The sequence below is a fragment of the Zingiber officinale genome, chromosome 2A (assembly GCF_018446385.1).
Source record: "Zingiber officinale cultivar Zhangliang chromosome 2A, Zo_v1.1, whole genome shotgun sequence".
Taxonomy (NCBI): Eukaryota; Viridiplantae; Streptophyta; class Magnoliopsida; order Zingiberales; family Zingiberaceae; genus Zingiber; species Zingiber officinale.
In genome coordinates this window covers 48,928,452-48,949,908 of record NC_055988.1, presented here as the reverse complement: position 1 = coordinate 48,949,908, position 21,457 = coordinate 48,928,452, and the positions used below count along the sequence as shown (strand labels likewise).

General features: G+C 35.3%; 1 non-coding gene across 1 annotated transcript; it reads right to left on the bottom strand.

Annotated features, from left to right (window-relative positions):
* Positions 1 to 11,179: 11,179 nt before the first annotated feature.
* LOC122044673 lies at positions 11,180 to 11,285 on the bottom strand. The gene has a single exon (XR_006129696.1). It is a non-coding gene; the product is annotated as a small nucleolar RNA R71 (small nucleolar RNA).
* Between the last annotated feature and the right edge of the window lie 10,172 nt (positions 11,286 to 21,457).

Below are 21,457 nucleotides of genomic sequence, written 5' to 3'. Positions count from 1 at the left end.
ACATGGTAGCTAGGAAAAGGTTCAGACCTTTGTACAAAATTTTTGTACAGTGGAACCTCTAGGTTTTCCGAGTAGCAACCAACAATTGGTATCAGAGCTAGGGTTTTGCCTCTGTGTATTTGGTATTAGGTTAATTATGCACATGTCATACATAATTTAGGCAGGTTAATAGTAGGATGTGCTAACTTTGTGGATGCAGGATCTAACTATTATGGCTTTTAATTATTATGTGTGTGATTGGACCCTTGGACATGTCAAGGGCATTTATATGTGTGTGCATGATTGTATTAAAATACAGCAGGAGCTGTATTTAGATTTATTAGGATTTTATTTTTGATCTAGATACATGTACATTCCTTTTATGGAATATAGGATCAAAATGTAAAATTCTATTTATGTCGCGGATCGAATCTTGCAAAGCGTGGAACCTTCTAAGGACCAGAGGCGCAGCGGAACTAGGAGCAAGATGGATACGACAGCTAGACCCGGTGGTGGTGGCCAAATATGGCAGCAGCTTGGGATGACAACACACGGAGGACAACTAGAGATAAAAGTCATAATAGTTGAAAATTAGATTTTCTATTTATTGCTTTTATATTGTGCTGTGTGTGCATGTTAGTTTACAAGTTTAGTAGGCTAGCATAGTTAAAAATTCCTCATTTATAAATAACTAAGTGGGAGAGGGATTTTTAAGTAAATCCCATGGTCTCCATTACTGGTTTGTAAGTGATGCAAACAAGCTTGTGCGTTGGCTCTGAGTGCCTTCCTCCATAACGGATGGGCTTGTTTGCAGATCACTAGAACAGACTTCCATTTTTGGATGACTATAGGAAGTTAATTAAGAGCGTGTGATCTTCCCCAACGGAAGGGGCATAATCTTATTAATGGACTTAGTGTCAAGTAATGGTATACACTTAGACACATCTAATAGTATCCTCCCCATCGGAGTCACTGCTATTATTTGTGTGACCAAATGAGACCAACTATTAATTTGTCATAAAACTAGGTTGACAAGATAATAAAATTAAAGGGTTAAAACCCCTCTTACAAATGATTGATTTTGTATACGTCCACACTAACGTGGCATACAAAATTAACGGTGTTTGAGATAATTTTATTTGTCATAAAGTTACGTTGACAAGATAGTTAATGGGTAAAACCCTCCTCTTACAAATGTTAATTTTGTATACGTCCACACTAACGTGGCATGCAAAATTCACGGTGTTTTGAGGTGTTGGTAAATTTAAATAGTATTGTTAGAGGAATCAATATTATTTTAAATTTAGAGTCTTGACCAAATATTTGATTAAAGATAGATCAACTATTAATTTTATTCGTCATAAAGTAAGGATGACGAGATAATAAAATTAAATAATAAAATTTCCTCTTTGAATTTGTATACGTCCACACTAACGTGGCATACAAAATTCATGGGGATTTTTAAGGAGTTGGTCTTAACCAAATATTTTTGTGATTCTTAGGATGATGGTCAATCCCTAGCTGATATACTTTAGGATAGACTTAGTGGTCCCAATTATAATTGATTGGAAATAGGATTTGGACATTAAGGTAGACTGTCCTTTTAGAACTAAGAATAATAGAGGTGTATTTTATTCATTAGTTGATACATGTTTAGTGGAGTTATCTACCGGTACCTGGAGTGTAGATACAAGATGCCATTAATCATGTCTGCAATTCATTGCAGGGTTCCAGGAAACCCGACAACTAAATGAAAGGTAAATCACCGTCCACATGGGCACTACTGTAAAAGTGGTAGCTATTGCAGTGGGAGATGTTTATCCTTTGATAAGAATAAAATATGGATTTTAAGTAATTGTCTTTACATACCAAGTTTAGAAAGAACCTGATTTCAGTTTCTAAACTATTATAGATATTGTGTCTATTTTGATAACAAAGTTGTTATCAAGAAAAATAGGGAAGTTATCTATTCTGGTATGATGGTTGACAATTTATAATCCAATAACTCCCACGATGCAACAAATGGAAATTAGTAACACATCTTCTAATTTTAAGAGAAAGCAACCTTCGGAAATGAACCAATTATATCTTTGGCATCTAAAAGCTAGGTTATACTTGAGTAGGATTCATTGGTAACTAATGAACTTTTGGGTTCATTGGTAGTGGAAATATTTCCAACCTGCGAGTCTTACTTGGAAGGAAAATAACCAAGAAGCTTTTAAGTCCAAGGGGTATGGAGTCAAAGATATGTTGAAATCGGTTCATTCTGATTTGTGTGATCCTATGACTATCCAGACAAGAGGTAGTATTGAATATTTTGTCTATTTTATAGACAACTATTCAAGATACAAATAAATTTACTTAATGTACCGCAAGACTAAGTACTTTGATTAGTTCAAAGAGTACAAGGTTGATGCGGAGAAATGTTAAAGTAAAATGTCACTATGGAAGATCGTAGTGGCAAGTACCTCTTGGGAGAATTTAGGAGTCATTTATCAGAAGTAGGGATTCAATCCAAACTAACTGCACCTGGTACACCCCAACAGAATGGTGTAGGAAAAGGAAGGTATAGGACTCTTATGGAAATAAGTAGATTGATGAGTTATTAAGAATATTATCAAAATCATTTTAAGGATATACTCTGGAAACAAGAGTGAATATAGTACCTTCTAAAGTCAGAACTCTTTACTCATATAGAATTGCTGAATAGGCGTAAGCCTATTTCGAAGCATATTCGGATTCGAGAAGTCCAGCACATATGCAGAAGAGAGACAATGATAAGTTGAACAGGAATTCACTTGTTTGTGGGTTATCCTAGTAAAATAAAAGTAGGTTTATAGTCTTAAAAATCAGAAGATCATTGTTAGTATCAATGACCGATTTTTAGAAAAGGACTATGTAATAAACCATGTGCCCATAAGAAAATTTGTTCTTAAGGAAATAATAAAAGGCATGTCTAATCTAGTACCAACTGTACAAGATGAGATACCACAAGAAAACTGCAACACGTATCACAAATTGATACACAATTACAGAAAGTGTCTTATTGTAGTGGGAGGGTTGTTATGCAACCTAAATAGGTTCATGTTTTGGGAGAGTTTTTGGACTCGATCCCTGGAGGGCATGAACCTGATCTCCGGTCATATGATGAAGCACTCCAAGATAAAGATGCAGCATCTTGGCAAAGAGTAATGAATAAAAGAATTAGAATATATGTATTCTAATAAAATCTGGAAGCTTGTAGAATCACCAAATGGTGTAAAAGCCGTTGGGTGTAAAAAGGTCTATAATAGGAAAAGAGGGATAGACAGGAAGGTAGTAACTTTCAAAGCAAGGCTTGATGAAAAAAGAAACTTTTTCACTGGTAGTCATGCTTAAGTCTATCCGGATTCTTTTATCTATTTGGCAAGAGGATGTCAAGACAGCATTCCTTAATGGAAGTTTTGAAGAAAGCATCCATATAAAGCAACCAGAAGGGTTCATTGCAAAGGGCTAAGAGCATCTTGTGTAAGCTCAATCAGTCTATGGACTGAGGCAAAGCTTCAAGGTCTTGGAACATCCAGTTTATCAAAGTAATCCAGATCTATGGATTTATTTAGTAACTGGATAAGTCTTGTGTATACAAAAGGTGTGATGGAAGCGTGGTGGTATTTCTTGTACTATACGTAGATAACATTTTTGGTAGTTGGAAACAATATCAAAATGTTGTCAGAAGTAAGGGTATGGTTGTCCAAATAATTCGATATAAAGGACTTGGGAGAATGTATATATTTTTGAGATCAAAATAATAAGGGATCGAAAGAAAAATATATTTTACTTATCCCAAACTTGATACATCGGAAAATCCTTGCTCGTTTTAAGCATGCAAAACTCCTCGAAAGGTTTCTTACTTTTTAAGCATGGAGTGTCTCTATCTAAAGAGATGTCTCCGTTGACATCAAAAGAGATTGAGGACATGTAGGCAGTTCTTTATGCTTCGGCAGTTAGACAACCTAATGTATGCTATACACGAGATCAGAAATCTGTTTTGCCAAGGGCATAGTTAGCAGATATCAAAGTAACCCTAGACAAGGACATTGGACTGCAGTAAAGCATATATTAAAGTACCTTAGAGGCGCTAGAGATTATATGCTAGCTTACAAGGCAATTAATTTGGTCCCTGTGGGTTACACGGATTTTGACTTCCAATCGGATAGGGACAATAATAAGTCAACCTCGGGGTTTTGTGTTTACTTTAGGAGGTAAAGTCATAACTATGGAAGAGTGATAAGCATAGGTGTTTTTCTGGACTCCACCATAGAAGCTTAGTATATGGCAAGCCTCTGAGGAAGCCATAAAAGCTGAATAACTTAATTACCTCAAGATAGACTTAGATATGATTTCTAGTTTGTCCAAAGATTATTACAATTTATTGTAATAATAATGGTGCAGTAACAAACTCGAAGAAACCATGAGTCTATAAGGCAAGTAAACACAATAGAGCGCAAGTACCACCCAATACGAGAAATCGTATAAACGAGGAGAAGTTGTTGCCGCCTAGAATGCATCAGATGATGACCTATAGATCTTTTCACTAAGGTCCTTAAGGTGAGAGCTTTTGATGGACATGTTGAAGGGTTGGGAATCAGATGTATGGCAGGAGATATGGCAGCTTAGTCTTTTAGTATAAGTGGGAGATTGTTAGGATGTATACTAAAAGCCTAGCTTTTGGTATAAACATTTATCTAGTAATAAGAATCACATTGGTCAAATGTCTACATTTATGATAAATGTAGTTGTTCAATTAATTTATATTGTAGATAACATGGTGTGTGGTGTCACACACAGAGGATCATGTTATCAGTACCTTATAAATTATAAACAGTAGCTCACGACCAAAATGGAAAGGAACAAACCATTAGAAGGTCGTAGTGTAATTAGGTATCAGTTTATCTTGACTGTATAATTACACTAGTACACTTAGAGTGTATTGAGTAGGACCATTTGAGGTCGTTTCTTTTATACTGATTTTATAAAGAAACAAAGACCTCGGTTATTATGGAAGTGTGTGCTCTTAATCCTAATATAATAACAAGCACATATATTTGATATTTATTTCTTTAATTTATCAATGGGTGAGATTTAGTTCGATGAATCAATAAGCCCGATAAGTTGGGAAATGGTATCACTTATAGTGTGTGTTGTTGATTATAGAAGGAAACTGTGTCCTAGAGAGACTAGGTTGATAATGTCCTCAAGAGGAGCTCATAAGGATTGTCATGTTAAACCCTGCAGGTGGACCTAGTCACGCATGATGATAAGGTTGAGTGGTACTACTCTTGGACTAAGATATTAATTAAATAAGTTGTCAGTAACTCACTTAATTAGTGGACATTCGATATCTTAAACACAGGGAGACTAACACACTCATGATAAGAAGGAGCCCAAAATGTAATTTGGGATTGGTGCGGTAGTTCAATAATAGTTCTCTAGTGGAATGAATTATTATTGATAAAATTAAGTTGTGTGTTCGGGGCGAGCACGGGATGCTTAATTTTATCGGGAGACCAAAACCAATTCCTCCTCTCGGTCCCTATCGTAACCTCTTGTATATAGAGATTTATACCCACCACATACCCACCTTCTTACCCAACCAATAGGGGCCGGCCAAGCTTGAAGCTCTGCTTAGGGTCAAGCCTAAAGGTGGCTTAAGGTGGCCAATAAGCTTGGAGCCCAAGCTTAGGTGGGCCACATCATATTAAAAGGATTTTTATTAAAATTATTTCTTATGTGGATATCATAGTTTTAAAAGAGAATTTAAAATTAAATCTTTCCTTTTAAAAGCTTTCTAAAAGATTAAGAAAAGATTTGAAATCTTTCCTTATTTGTAGATTGAAAGGAGATTTTATTTTTAAGAAAACTTTCCTTTTAACCATGATAATAATTTAAAAGAGAAGTTTAAAAATTAAATATTCTCTTTTATTAGTTTCTACAAAAGATTAAGAAAAGATTTGATATCTTTCCTTATTTGTAGATTGAAAAGAGATTTTAATTTTTAGAGATAACTTTCCTTTTGGAAATTATCCACATGTTTAAAAGAAGAATTTTTATTTATAAAATTTCCTTTTTATTAACCACCATGAAGGGAAAATTATTGGAGAAATTTTTTATAAATTTCTGGAGACAAATTAGGAAGTTTTAATTAATTAAAACTCTCCTTGTTTATAGCTTGATGGTGGCCGGCCATGTAAATTGAGAATAGGAAAATTGTTTTTAATTAAAATAATTTTTCTTTTTTATGACAAAAGAATTAAGGAATTTTTTATTAAAATTTCCTTATTTGTCAAGACCAAGGATTATAAAAGAGGGGGTAGAGGTGCCTTCACGGGTGATCAACTCTATTATTCTTCTCCTCTCTTTTCCTCCTTGGTGGCCGGCCCTAGCTTCTTCCTCTTCTCTTCTTCTTATGGCCGGCGGCAACCTCTCTTGGAGCTCTTGATGGTGGCCGGTTCTAGCTAGGAGAAGAAGGAGAGAAAGGTGGTTTTGTTTCTTGCATCCCTTGGAGCTTGGTGGTGGTGGGGCCGGACCTCTACTTCTCTTGGAGAATTGTGGTGGCCGAAACTTGCAAGGAAGAAGAAGGTGCTTGGTGGTTCTCATCTCGAAAGATCGTTGCCCACACAACGTCCGAGGTTAGAAGAGGAATACGGTAGAAGATCAAGAGGTCTTTTTAGAAGGTATAACTAGTAATTTTTCCTTTCCGCATCATGCTAGTTATTTATGGAAATAATACCAAATACAAGAGGCTTACGATTCTAGTATTTCGAATATGTTTTTCGAAGTTGTGTTCTTTTATTTTTCTTTTCCTTGTGATTTGATTGTTCTTTTTGGTTGACCTAAAGTTATTTTAGGAAATTAAATATTAGCTTTCCATAAAAGGTTTTGTCTAGTCGGTGGTGGTTGTTCCCATATCCAAGAAGGCCATGTGCCTCGCCACGTCAGTACTGGGAACTAATTATGGAAATTAATATTTAATGGAATTAATAACTTAGGTGATTTGGATCAAACGTGTTAAGTTCCGTAGGAGATCCAAGTCTAAACCTTAAAGAACAAATAGATTAAGTTTTGGATCAAACGTGTTAAGTTCCGCAGGCGATCCAAAATTTAATTTAAAAGAACACATGGTAGCTAGGAAAAGGTTCAGACATTTGTACAAAATTTTTGTACAGTGGAACCTCTAGGTTTTCCGAGTAGCAACCAACAGAAGAAGCCTTGAATGAGAATTCACTCACCACTAATGTGGCCGACCACTAAATGAGAGGTTTTAATCCTCCATGTAATACCAAGAGTCATGACTCTTGGTCTCCCTCATGAGGTGGCACACATTGATGTAGCCTTGATGATGTGGAACACCATCATTGGCCGGCACATGGCAAGTCACCATGACATGGCATTTGGTCAAGTTAAATTTGACCCTTCATCTTCCCTCTCAAGTAAAATCAAACTTGACCTCTTATCTCCCATGGTTGATCAAATCTAACATTTGACTCAAATCAATTTAATTTAATGAATCTCTATTCATTGGTTTAAATTGACTCAATGAATCATAATCTAAATTAGACTCATTCGACACATGAATCAAATTGAGTCCAACTCAATTAGTCTATTTTGGATTACTCTTAATCTAATTTGGTTCATCACATGAACCTAATCCTCTTGGTCCATCATATGAACCTAATCTCCATCTAATTGCCCTTTGTGTGTGACCCTATAGATTTTTGTAACATTGGCAATGCTCCTAAACCCATTTAGAAACATAAGTAATGAGCGGTATCTAGCAACACATCATTACTACCCAAGTTACAAGAATGTTAAGATCCAACATCACCATTGTGACTCTCACAATATGTGACAATGTCCTTCTATCCTAGACATCTAGATTGATCAATTGAGATATAGACCATGTCATCCTCTAATCAATCTATGTCTTGAACTCCAAGTAGACTCACTCTAATCAAATGAGCTCAATATCTCATATTGACTCATTTGGGCATGACCATGCACTTAGTGGTCTCACTCTATCAAGAATCATGATGTCACTCCCGTCATATAGGAGGGATAGATCCCATCTACATCACTCACATCCCTCTGCATAATTTGTTACATACCCAGTAGTCACCTTTATAGTCCACCCATTTACGGGTGACGTTTGACGAAGCCAAAGTATGCAACTCCTTATGTAGGGAGCCATGGTGACTTCAGGTCCAAAGACTGATAGTCATACTAATAGTCACATAAGAAAGTATATGACAATCATATAACGATCCATGATACTTTCTCATAGTGGGTCATTCAGTATACATTCTCCAATGCATACCCATGTGTCAACTTGATATCTAATATCTATGACTTGTGAGATCAAGTCATCGAGTTGACCTACATGCTAGTCTCAGCGCATTAACATTGTCCCTGAATGTTAATACTTGACTAGGAATGATTAAGAGTAGTGTTCTCTATATCATCTCACTATCAATTCAACCAATCGATTGATATAGATAAGAACTTTCCACTCAAGGACGCTATTATACTTAGTTATTTGGCACCAATACAAGTAAGTATAATAACCATAAGAAATGACTTTACAAATATAGGAATATGATATATCGAGTCCATACAACAATCATCACACGATCGACTCTAGGGCTCTCACTAACAGCAGGACCATTTGAGGTTGTTCTTTTTATACTGACTACATAAAAGAACATAACCTCTGTTATTATGGATGTACGTACTCTTAATCTCGATATAATAACAAGTACATATACTTAGTATTTATTTATTTAATTTATCAATGGGTGAGATTTTTTCGTTAAATTAATAGGTCCGATAAGTTGGGAGATAATTATTTATATGGTGTGTTGTTGATTATAGAAGGAAACTGTGTCCTAGTTATCTAGGTTGATAATGTCACCTTGAGGAGTTCATAAGGATTGTCATGTAAACCTTGCAGGTGGACTTAGTTTGTCTTGACAATGAAGTTGAGTGGTACTACTCTTGGAGCTAGATATTATTTAAGTGAGTTGTCAGTAACTCATTTAATTAATGGACATTCGATATCTTAAACATAGGGAGATTAACACACTAATGATAAGAAGGAGCCCATAATATAATATGAGATTGGTGCAGTAGTTCAATAATAACTCTTTAGTGGTATGAGTTATTATTGATAAACTTGAGTTGGGTGTTTGGGTCGAACACAGGAAGCTCAAGCTCATTAGGAGGTCAAAACCAATTTCTCCTCTAGGTTCCTGTTGTAGCCTCTATGTATAAAGCCTCTAATCCACCCAAGTCCACTTCTTACCCAAGTAATGGGTCGGCCACATCCTTGCTTGGTGCCCAAGCAAGGGGTTGGCCAAGCTTTGCTTGGAGCCCAAGGGGTGGCTGGCCAAGCCTTGCTTGGTGCCCAAGCAAGGGGCTGGCCACAATGATTTAAAAGAGAGATTTTAATTGTAAAAATCTTTCCTTTTATAGCCATCCTCCAAGGTATTTAAAAGAGAGATTTTAATTGTAAAAAATCTTTCTTTTTATAGCCTTTTATAGCCATCCTCCAAGGAATTTAAAAGAGAGATTTTAATTGTAAAAATATTTCCTTTTATAGTCATCCTCCAAGGAATTTAAAAGAAAGATTTTAATTGTAAAAATCTTTCCTTTTATAACCATCCTCCAAGGGATTTTAAAAAGAGATTTTAATTTTAAAAATCTTTCCTTTTATAGCCATCCTCCAAGGGATTTAAAAGAGATATTTTAATTTTAAAATCATTCCTTTTTTGTAGTCATCTACAATTGTTTAAAAGAGAGATTTTAATTTTAAAATTTTCCTTTTATAGCCATCCACCAAGGGATTTAAAAGAGAAATTTTAATTTTAAAATCTTTCCTTTTATAACTATCCACAAAGGGATTTAAAAGAGAGATTTTAATTTTAAAGTTTTTCCTTTTTTGTTGCCCAAGATATGGCCTACCATGATTGGAATGAAAAAGAAGTTTTAATTATGTTTAAAACTTTCCTTTTTAGCATTCACCAAGGATTATAAAAGAGAGGTAGATGATGCCTTATGGTGTAACACAACCTAATATTCCCTCTTCTATTTTCCTTGGTGGCCGGCCCCCTTTCTCCTCTTCTCCCTTTGCTTTCTTCCCTTAAGGCTAGCGACACATCAAAGCTTCACCTCTTTGTGGCCGGTTTCTTGGAGAAGAAGAAGAAGAGAAGGGGGCTCCCTATTCTAGCATCCCTTGGTGGCCGAAAGTCTTAGAGGCATAGAAGTGGTTCGGGTAGTGTTGTCTTGATAGATCGTCGCCCACACAACGTCCAAGAGATCAAGAGGTCTTTAAGCTACAAAGAAAGGTATAACTAGTTAATTATTCTGAAGCGCAACTAGTTTAGTTTTTCTTTGTATGGTTTCTAAAATACCAACAAAAGAGACTAGCGATTTTTGTATTTCAATTTTGTGCTTCGATTGATGTCTCTTTAGTTAAACCTAGGGTTTATTGTGAGGAGTTTAAATATTCAATATCTTTAAAAGGTTTTGTCTAGGAAGTGGTGGATGATCCCATAACCAAGAAGGTCGAATGCCTCACCAACGACCTGGAAGCCAATCCTTGTAATAAATATTTAATCAACTTCTGTAAAATGGTTTAACTTCTGATGAACACATGGGCTGAACTTGGATTAATAATGTTAAGTTTCATTTGCAATCCAAATTTAATTTCTGAAGATCACATGAGTTCAACTTGGATTAATAATGTTAAGTTTCGTTTGCAATCCAACTTTAACTTATGAAAAGCACATAGGTTGCTAGGAAAAGTTCTGCGCTTGTACAAATTTTTGTACAGGAGAAACATAACAAAATTCCGAGTAGCACCCAACAATTGAATCAAAAGGTTTCCAGTTAGACTTAGAGTTCATTTTCATGATACAAGGTCACAAATTTGGAGGAGAAGTATCAAAAAGTCCTTATCTGCACCTTGAGACATTTCTAGAGCTTTGTGATATGGTGAACTGTGAAGGAGTGTCAGCGGATACAATTCGATTGATAGCATTTCCTTTCAGTATCAAGGATAAAGCAAGGACTTGGTTATATTCTCTCTTTCCTCAAAGCATCACAAGTTGGGAACAATTGGAGAAGAAATTTTTGAATCATTTTTTCCCTCTGAGTAGAACAATTTACATGAGGAATTGCATTATAAATTTTGCTCAAGCAAATGGAGAATCATTATTTGAAGCATGGGACAGATTTAAAAGTCTACAAAGATAGTGCCCTCATCATGGTTTGGAAAAATGGCTTACCCTACATATATTCTATAGGGGAATTTCTTTCTCAGATAAATGTTATTTGAATTCATCAGCTGGAGGTTCTTTTATGAACAAGAGTGTGGACAAAACATATACATTAATTGATTAAGTGACATTGAACCTCCATGAATGGTCTAACAAAAGTTGGATGGAATCTCCTTCAAAAATTCAAGAAGTGCAAGCCATAAATACAAGAGAGCCTATCAAACAAATTACAATTCAACCATCCAAGAATTTTGAAATTCACAAGTCATAGAACGAGGGGTTCAAACATTTGGGGGAAAAGATTGATAGCATAGTTTCAAAATGGTTCAAAGAAGAGCTTCCTCCTACAGAGACAAGATCTAGTGTAAATGATAATAAGTTGAGAAGTGGTAAGAATCATGAAGAACTTTTAAAGAAGGATTTGTTTAGAATTGAGGAGAAGAACAATAGAAGAGCATAAAAACTCAGTTCCATTACTCCAGGAAGTTTACAAAGGCCACAAGTACCCTTCCCTCAACGATTAATCACATCAACAATAGATAAGCAAGTTGGACCTCCTCTGCAAGCTAAAAGGGAATATGGGAAAAAGGAAGTTCCTTTCCCAAGACCTTCACTAAGGGTTCCTTTTCCACAAAGGCTAGTGAGGGTTAATGAAGATAAAGATCCTGGCAAATTCTGTGATCCAAATATGATTGAGTGCAGATTTCTTGATGTATATAAAGATGAAGACTCTTCAGATGAGGATTATGATGATAATGTAGTGGATAACAAGATCTACCTTTAGGTTTTACAAGATGTTATAGTGAAATTGAATTTTCATATGATGAAGGTGATGTGGTAGATCAACTTAAGAATGCAAATGAAGTCGGTGATCCTCATGTTGTTGATTCTCCTTCAGATGATATTGATCTTGGTGCATTATTCAATAGTGAATGTGATGATGATATTGATATGGAAGGAAGTGTAGGGAGCTGTGGTGTGGAAGCAACATCTCAAGAATCACCTCCTTTGTCCACACAACCTTCTGAGATTATGAGAGTTGCAAGGATTGAATATATTTGTTGGTTGCTACTCGGAAAACCTAGAGGTTCCACTGTACAAAAATTTTGTACAAAGGTCTGAACCTTTTCCTAGCTACCATGTGTTCTTTTAAATTAAATTTTGGATCGCCTGCGGAACTTAACACGTTTGATCCAAAACTTAATCTATTTGTTCTTTAAGGTTTAGACTTGGATCTCCTGCGGAACTTAACACGTTTGATCCAAATCACCTAAGTTATTAATTCCATTAAATATTAATTTCCATAATTGGTTCCCAGTACTGACGTGGCGAGGCACATGACCTTCTTGGATATGGGAACAACCACCACCGACTAGACAAAACCTTTTATGGAAAGCTAATATTTAATTTCCTAAAATAACTTTAGGTCAACCAAAAGGAACAATCAAATCACAAGGAAAAGAAAAATAAAAGAACACAACTTCGAAAAACATATTCAAAATACTAGAATCGTAAGCCTCTTGTATTTGGTATTATTTCCATAAATAACTAGCATGATGCGGAAAGGAAAAATTACTAGTTATACCTTCTAAAAAGACCTCTTGACCTTCTACCGTATTCCTCTTCTAACCTCGGACGTTGTGTGGGCAACGATCTTCCGAGATGAGAACCACCAAGCACCTTCTTCTTCCTTGCAAGTTTCGGCCACCACAATTCTCCAAGAGAAGTAGAGGTCCGGCCACCACCACCAAGCTCCAAGGGATGCAAGAAACAAAACCACCTTTCTCTCCTTCTTCTCCTAGCTAGAACCGGCCACCATCAAGAGCTCCAAGAGAGGTTGTCGTCGGCCATAAGAAGAAGAGAAGAGGAAGAAGCTAGGGCCACCAAGGAGGAAAAGAGAGAGAAGAATAATAGAGTTGATCACCCGTGAAGGCACCTCTACCCCTCTTTTATAATCCTTGGTCTTGACAAATAAGGAAATTTTAATAAAAATTCCTTAATTCTTTTGTCATAAAAAGAAAAATTATTTTAATTAAAAACAATTTTCTTCTTTTAATAATAATGGCCGGCCACTTCTAATTCCCAAAACAAGGAAAATTTAATTCACAAAAGAATTAAAACTTCCTAATTTGTTTCTAGAAATTTATAAAATTTCTCCAATAATTTTATCCCTTCATGATTGGTTAATAAAAGGAAATTTTATAAATTAAAATTCTTTCTTTAAACATGTGGATAATTTCAAAAGGAAAGTTATCTCTAAAAATTAAAATCTCTTTTCAATCTACAAATAAGGAAAGATATCAAATATTTTCTTAATCTTTTGTAGAAACTAATAAAAGAGAATATTTAATTTTAAACTTCTCTTTTAAATTATTATCATGATTAAAAGAAAAGTTTTTCTTAAAAATAAAATCTCCTTTCAATCTACAAATAAGGAAAGATTTCAAATCTTTTCTTAATCTTTTGTAGAAAGCTTTAAAAGGAAAGATTTAATTTTTAAACTCTTTTAAAACTATGATATCCACATAAGAAATAATTTTAATAAAAAATCCTTTTTAATATGATGTGGCCGGCCACCTAAGCTTGGGCTCCAAGCTATTGGCCGGCCACCTTAAGGCCAACCTTTAGGCTTGGCCGACCCTAAGCTTGAGCTTCAAGCTTAGCTTGGCCGGCCCCTATTGGTTGGGTAAGAAGGTGGGTATAAATCTCTATATACAAGAGGCTACGATAGGGACCGAGAGGAGGAATTGGTTTTGGTCTCCCGATGAAATTAAGCTTCCCGTGTTCGCCCCGAACACACAACTTAATTCCATCAATAATAATTCATTCCACTAAAGAACTATTATTGAACTACCGCACCAATCCCAAATTACATTTTGGGCTCTTTCTTATTATGAGTGTGTTAGTCTCCCTGTGTTTAAGATGTCAAATGTCCATTAATTAAGCGAGTTACTGACAACTCATTTAATTAATATCTTAGTCCAAGAGTAGTACCACTCAACCTTATTATCATGTCGGACTAAGTCCACCTGCAGGGTTTAACATGACAATCCTTATGAGCTCCTCTTGAGGACATTCTCAACATAGATCACTAGGACACAGTTTCCTTCTATAATCAATAATACACACTATAAGTGATATCATTTCCCAACTTATCGGGCTTATTGATTCATCGAACTAAATCTCACCCATTGATAAATTAAAGAAATAAATATCAAATATATGTGCTTGTTATTATATTAGGATTAAGAGCACACACTTCCATAATAACTGAGGTCTTTGTTTCTTTATAAAGTCAGTATAAAAGAAACGACTTCTAATGGTCCTAGTCAATACACTCTAAGTGTACTAGTGTAATTATATAGTTAAGATAAACTAATACCTAATTACACTACGACCTTTCAATGGTTTGTTCCTTTCCATTATGGTCGTGAGTTACTGTTTATAATTTATAAGGTACTGATAATATGATCCTCTGTGTGTGACACCACACACCATGTTATGTACAATATAAATTAATTGAACAACTACATTTATCATAAATATAGACATTTGACCAATGTGATTCTTATTTCTAGATAAATGTTTATACCAAAAGCTAGGCTTTTAGTATACACTCTAACAATCTCCCACTTATACTAAAAGACTAATTGCCATATTCCCTGCCATACATCTGATTCCCAACCCTTCAACATGTCCATCAAAAGCTCTCGCCTTAAGGACCTTAATGAGAAGATCTATAGGTCATCATCTGATGCATTCTAGGCGGCAACAACTTCTCCTCGTTTATACGATTTCTCGTATTGGGTGGTACTTGCGCTCTATTGTGTTTACTTGCCTTATAGACTCATGGTTTCTTCGAGTTTGTTACTGCACCATTATTATTACAATAAATTGTAATAATCTTTGGACAAACTAGAAATCATATCTAAGTCTATCTTGAGGTAATTAAGTCATTCAGCTTTTATGGCTTCCTCAGAGGCTTGCCATATACTAAGCTTCTATGGTGGAGTCCAGAAAAACACCTATGCTTATCACTTTTCCATAGTTATGACTTTACCTCCTAAAGTAAACACAAAACCCCGAGGTTGACTTATTATTGTCCCTATCCGATTGGAAGTCAAAATCCGTGTAACCCACAGGGACAAAATTAATTACCTTGTAAGCTAGCATATAATCTCTAGCGCCTCTAAGGTACTTTAATATATGCTTTACTGCAGTTCAATGTCCTTGTCTAGGGTTACTTTGATATCTGCTAACTATGCCCTTGGCAAAACAGATTTCTGATCTCGTGTATAGCATACATTAGGTTGTCTAACTGCCGAAGCATAAAGAACTGCCTACATGTCCTCAATCTCTTTTGATGTCAACGGAGACATCTCTTTAGATAGAGACACTCCATGCTTAAAAAGTAAGAAACCTTTCGAGGAGTTTTGCATGCTTAAAACGAGCAAGGATTTTCCGATGTATCAAGCTTGGGATAAGTAAAATATATTTTTCTTTCGATCCCTTATTATTTTGATCTCAAAAATATATACATTCTCCCAAGTCCTTTATATCGAATTATTTGGACAACCATACCCTTACTTCTGACAACATTTTGATATTGTTTCCAACTACCAAAAATGTTATCTATGTATAGTACAAGAAATACCACCACGCTTCCATCACACCTTTTGTATACACAAGACTTATCCAGTTACTAAATAAATCCATAGATCTGGATTACTTTGATAAATCGGATGTTCCAAGACCTTGAAGCTTTGCCTCAGTCCATAGACTGATTGAGCTTACACAAGATGCTCTTAGCCCTTTGCAATGAACCCTTCTGGTTGCTTTATATGGATGCTTTCTTCAAAACTTCCATTAAGGAATGCTGTCTTGACATCCTCTTGCCAAATAGATAAAAGAATCCGGATAGACTTAAGCATGACTACCAATGAAAAAGTTTCCTTTTTCATCAAGCCTTGCTTTGAAAGTTACTACCTTCCTGTCTATCCCTCTTTTCCTATTATAGACCTTTTTACACCCAACGGCTTTTACACCATTTGGTGATTCTACAAGCTTCCAGATTTTATTAGAATACATATATTCTAATTCTTTTATTCATTACTCTTTGCCAAGATGCTGCATCTTTATCTTGGAGTGCTTCATCATATGACCGGAGATCAGGTTCATGTCCTCCAGGGATCGAGTCCAAAAACTCTCCCAAAACATGAACCTATTTAGGTTGCATAACAACCCTCCCACTACAACAAGACACTTTCTGTAATTGTGTATCAATTTGTGATACGTGTTGCAGTTTTCTTGTGGTATCTCATCTTGTACAGTTGGTACTAGGTTAGACATGCCCTTTATTATTTCCTTAAGAACAAATTTACTTATGAGCACGTGGTTCATTATATAGTCCTTTTCTAAAAATCAGTCATTGATGCTAACAATGACCTTCTGATTTTTAAGACTATAAACCTACTTTTGTTTATCTAGGATAACTTACAAACAAGTGAACTCCTATCCAACTTATCATTGTCTCTCTTTAACATATGTGCTGGATTACCCGAATCCGAATATGCTTCAAAATAGGTTTTCACCTATTCAGCAATTCTATATGAGTAGAGAGTTCTAACTTGGAAGGTACTATGTTCACTTTCGTTATCAGAGTTTATCCTTAAAACAAATTTGGTAATTTTCTGAATAACTCATCATCTATCTAATTATTTTATAAGAGTCCTTTACCTTCTTTCTACTACACCATTCTGTTGGGGTGTACCAGGTGCAGTTAGTTGGGATTGAATCCCTACTTTTGATAAGTGACTCCTAAATTCTCTCAAGAGGTACTTGCCACTACAATCTTACCATAGTGACATTTACTTTAACATTTCTCCGCATCAGCCTTGTACTCTTTGAACTAATCAAAGTACTTAGTCTTGCGGTACATTAAGTAAATTTATTTGTATCTTGAATAGTTGTCTATAAAATAGATGAAATATTCAATACTACCTCTTGTCTGGATAGTCATAGGATCACACAAATCAGAATGAACCGATTTCAACATATCTTTGACTCCATACCCCTTGGACTTAAAAGCTTCTTGGTTATTTTCCTTCCAAGTAAGACTCGCAGGTTGGAAAGATTTCCACTACCAATGAACCCAAAAGTTCATCAGCTACCAATGAATCCTACTTAAGTATAACCTAGCTTTAGGTGCCAAAGATATAATTGGTTCATTTCCGAAGGTTGCTTTCTCTTAAAATTAGAAGATGTGTTACTAATTTTCATTTGTTGCATCGTGGGAGTTATTGGATTATAAATTGTCAACCATCATACCAGAATAGATAACTTCCCTATTTTTCTTGATAACAACTTTGTTATCAAAATAGACACAATATCTATAATAGTTTAGAAACTGAAATCAGGTTCTTTCTAAACTTGGTACGTAAAGACAATTACTTAAAATCCATATTTTATTCTTATCAAAGGAAAAACATCTCCCACTGCAACAGCTACCACTTTTACAGTAGTGCCCATGTGGACGGTGATTTACCTTTCATTTAGTTGTCGGGTTTCCTGGAACCCTGCAATGAATTGCAGACATGATTAATGGCATCTTGTATCTACACTCCAAGTTCTGGTAGATAACACCACTAGACATGTTTCAACTAATGAATTAAATACACCTAAATAGTTGATCTGTTTTTGATCAAATATTTGGTCAAAACTCTTTGAATTTAAAATAACATTGATTCCTCAAATAATATTATTTAAATTCACCAACACCTCAAACACCGTGAATTTTGCATGCCACGTTAGTGTGGACGTATACAAATTCATCATTTGTAAGAGGAGGGTTTTACCCATTGACTATCTTGTCAATATAACTTTTTGACAAATAAAATTACCTCAAACACCATGAATCTTGTATGCCACGTTAGTGTGGACGTATACAAATTCAAACATTTGTAAGAGGGGTTTATTAATTTTATTATATTGCCAATCTAGTTTTATGACAAATCAATAGTTGATTTCCTTTTGGTCACACAAGTGATAGTAGTGACTCTGTTGGGGAGGATACTATTAAATGTGTCTAAGTGTATACCATTACTTGACACTAAGTCCATTAATAAGATTATGCCCCTTCCGTTGGGGAAGATCACACGCTCTTAATTAACTTCCTATAGTCATCCAAAAATGGAAGTCTGTTCTAGTGATCCACAAACAAGCTCATCCGTTATGGAGGAAGGCACTCAGAGCCAACGCGCAAGCTTGTTTGCATCACTTACAAACCAGTAATGGAGACCATGGGATTTACTTAAAAATCCCTCTCCCACTTAGTTATTTATAAATGAGGAATTTTAACTATGCTAGCCTACTAAATATGCATACTAACAAGCACACACAACACAGCATAAAAAACAATAAATAGAAAAACTAATTTTCAACTATTATGGCTTTTATCTATTGCTGTCCTCCGTGTGTCACCAACCCTAGCTACTGCCATCTTTGGCCTCTGCCACCGGGTCTAGTTGTCGCATCCATCTTGCTCCTTGTTCCGCTGTGCCTCTGGTCCTTAAAAGGTTCCACGCCTTGCAAGACTCGATCCGCGACATAAATAGAATTTTACATTTTTGATCCTATATTCCATAAAAGGAATGTACATGTATCTAGATCAAAAATAAAATCCTAATAAAACTAAATACAGCTCCTGCTGTATTTTATAATACAATCATGCACACACATATAAATGCCCTTGATATGTCCAAGGGTCCAATCACACACATAATAACTAAAAGCCATAATAGTTGGATCCTGCATCCACAAAGTTAGCACATCCTACTATTATCCTGCCTAAATTATGTATGACATGTGCATAATTAAACTAATACCAAATACACAGAGGCAAAACCCTAGCTCTGATACCAATTGTTGGTTGCTACTGGGAAAACCTAGAGGTTCCACTGTACAAAAATTTTGTACAAAGGTCTGAACCTTTTCCTAGCTACCATGTGTTCTTTTAAATTAAATTTTGGATCGCCTGCGGAACTTAACACGTTTGATCCAAAACTTAATCTATTTGTTCTTTAAGGTTTAGACTTGGATCTCCTGCGGAACTTAACACGTTTGATCCAAATCACCTAAGTTATTAATTTCATTAAATATTAATTTCCATAATTGGTTCCCAGTACTGACGTGGCGAGGCACATGACCTTCTTGGATATGAGAACAACCACCACCGACTAGACAAAACCTTTTATGGAAAGCTAATATTTAATTTCCTAAAATAACTTTAGGTCAACCAAAAGGAACAATCAAATCACAAGGAAAAGAAAAATAAAAGAACACAACTTCGAAAAACATATTCGAAATACTAGAATCGTAAGCCTCTTGTATTTGGTATTATTTCCATAAATAACTAGCATGATGCGGAAAGGAAAATTACTAGTTATACCTTCTAAAAAGACCTCTTGATCTTCTACCGTATTCCTCTTCTAACCTCGGACGTTGTGTGGGCAACGATCTTCCGAGATGAGAACCACCAAGCACCTTCTTCTTCCTTGCAAGTTTCGGCCACCACAATTCTCCAAGAGAAGTAGAGGTCCGGCCACCACCACCAAGCTCCAAGGGATGCAAGAAACAAAACCACCTTTCTCTCCTTCTTCTCCTAGCTAGAACCGGCCACCATCAAGAGCTCCAAGAGAGGTTGCCGCCGGCCATAAGAAGAAGAGAAGAGGAAGAAGCTAGGGCCGGCCACCAAGGAGGAAAAGAGAGGAGAAGAATAATAGAGTTGATCACACGTGAAGGCACCTCTACCCCCTCTTTTATAATCCTTGGTCTTGACAAATAAGGAAATTTTAATAAAAAATTCCTTAATTCTTTTGTCATAAAAAAGAAAAATTATTTTAATTAAAAAACAATTTTCTTCTTTTAATAATAATGGCCGGCCACTTCTAATTCCCCAAAACAAGGAAAATTTAATTCACACAAGAATTAAAACTTCCTAATTTGTTTCTAGAAATTTATAAAAATTTCTCCAATAATTTTTATCCCTTCATGATTGGTTAATAAAAAGGAAATTTTATAAATTAAAATTCTTCTTTTAAACATGTGGATAATTTCCAAAAGGAAAGTTATCTCTAAAAATTAAAATCTCTTTTCAATCTACAAATAAGGAAAGATATCAAATCTTTTCTTAATCTTTTGTAGAAACTAATAAAAGAGAATATTTAATTTTAAACTTCTTTTAAATTATTATCATGATTAAAAAGGAAAGTTTTCTTAAAATAAAATCTCCTTTCAATCTACAAATAAGGAAAGATTTCAAATCTTTTCTTAATCTTTTATAGAAAGCTTTAAAAGGAAAGATTTAATACTATGATATCCACATAAGAAATAATTTTAAAAAAATCCTTTTTAATATGATGTGGTCGGCCACCCAAGCTTGGGCTCCAAGCTATTGGCTGGCCACCTTAAGGCCAACCTTTAAGCTTGGCGGCCCTAAGCTTGAGCTTCAAGCTTAGCTTGGCCCTCCTATTGGTTGGGTAAGAAGGTGGGTATGTGGTGGGTATAAATCTCTATATACAAGAGGCTATGATAGGGACCGAGAGGAGGAATTGGTTTTGTCTCCGATGAAATTGTGTTCACCTCGAACACACAACTTAATTCCATCAATAATAATTCATTCCACTAAAGAACTATTATTGAACTACGCACCAATCCCAAATTACATTTTGGGCTCCTTCTTATTATGAGTGTGTTAGTCTCCACGTGTTTAAGATGTCAAATGTCCATTAATTAAGCGAGTTCTTGACAACTTATTTAATTAATATCTTAGTCCAAGAGTAGTACCACTCAACCTTATTATCATGTCGGACTAAGTCCACCGCAGGTTTAACATGACAATCCTTATGAGCTCCTCTTGAGGACATTCTCAACCTAGATCACTAGGACACAGCTTCCTTCTATAATCAACAATACACACTATAAGTGATATCATTTCCCAACTTATCGGGCTTATTGATTCATCGAACTAAATCTCACCCATTGATAAATTAAAGAAATAAATATCAAATATATGTGCTTGTTATTATATTAGGATTAAGAGCACACACTTCCATAATAACTGAGGTCTTTGTTTCTTTATAAAGTCAGTATAAAAGAAACGACCTCTA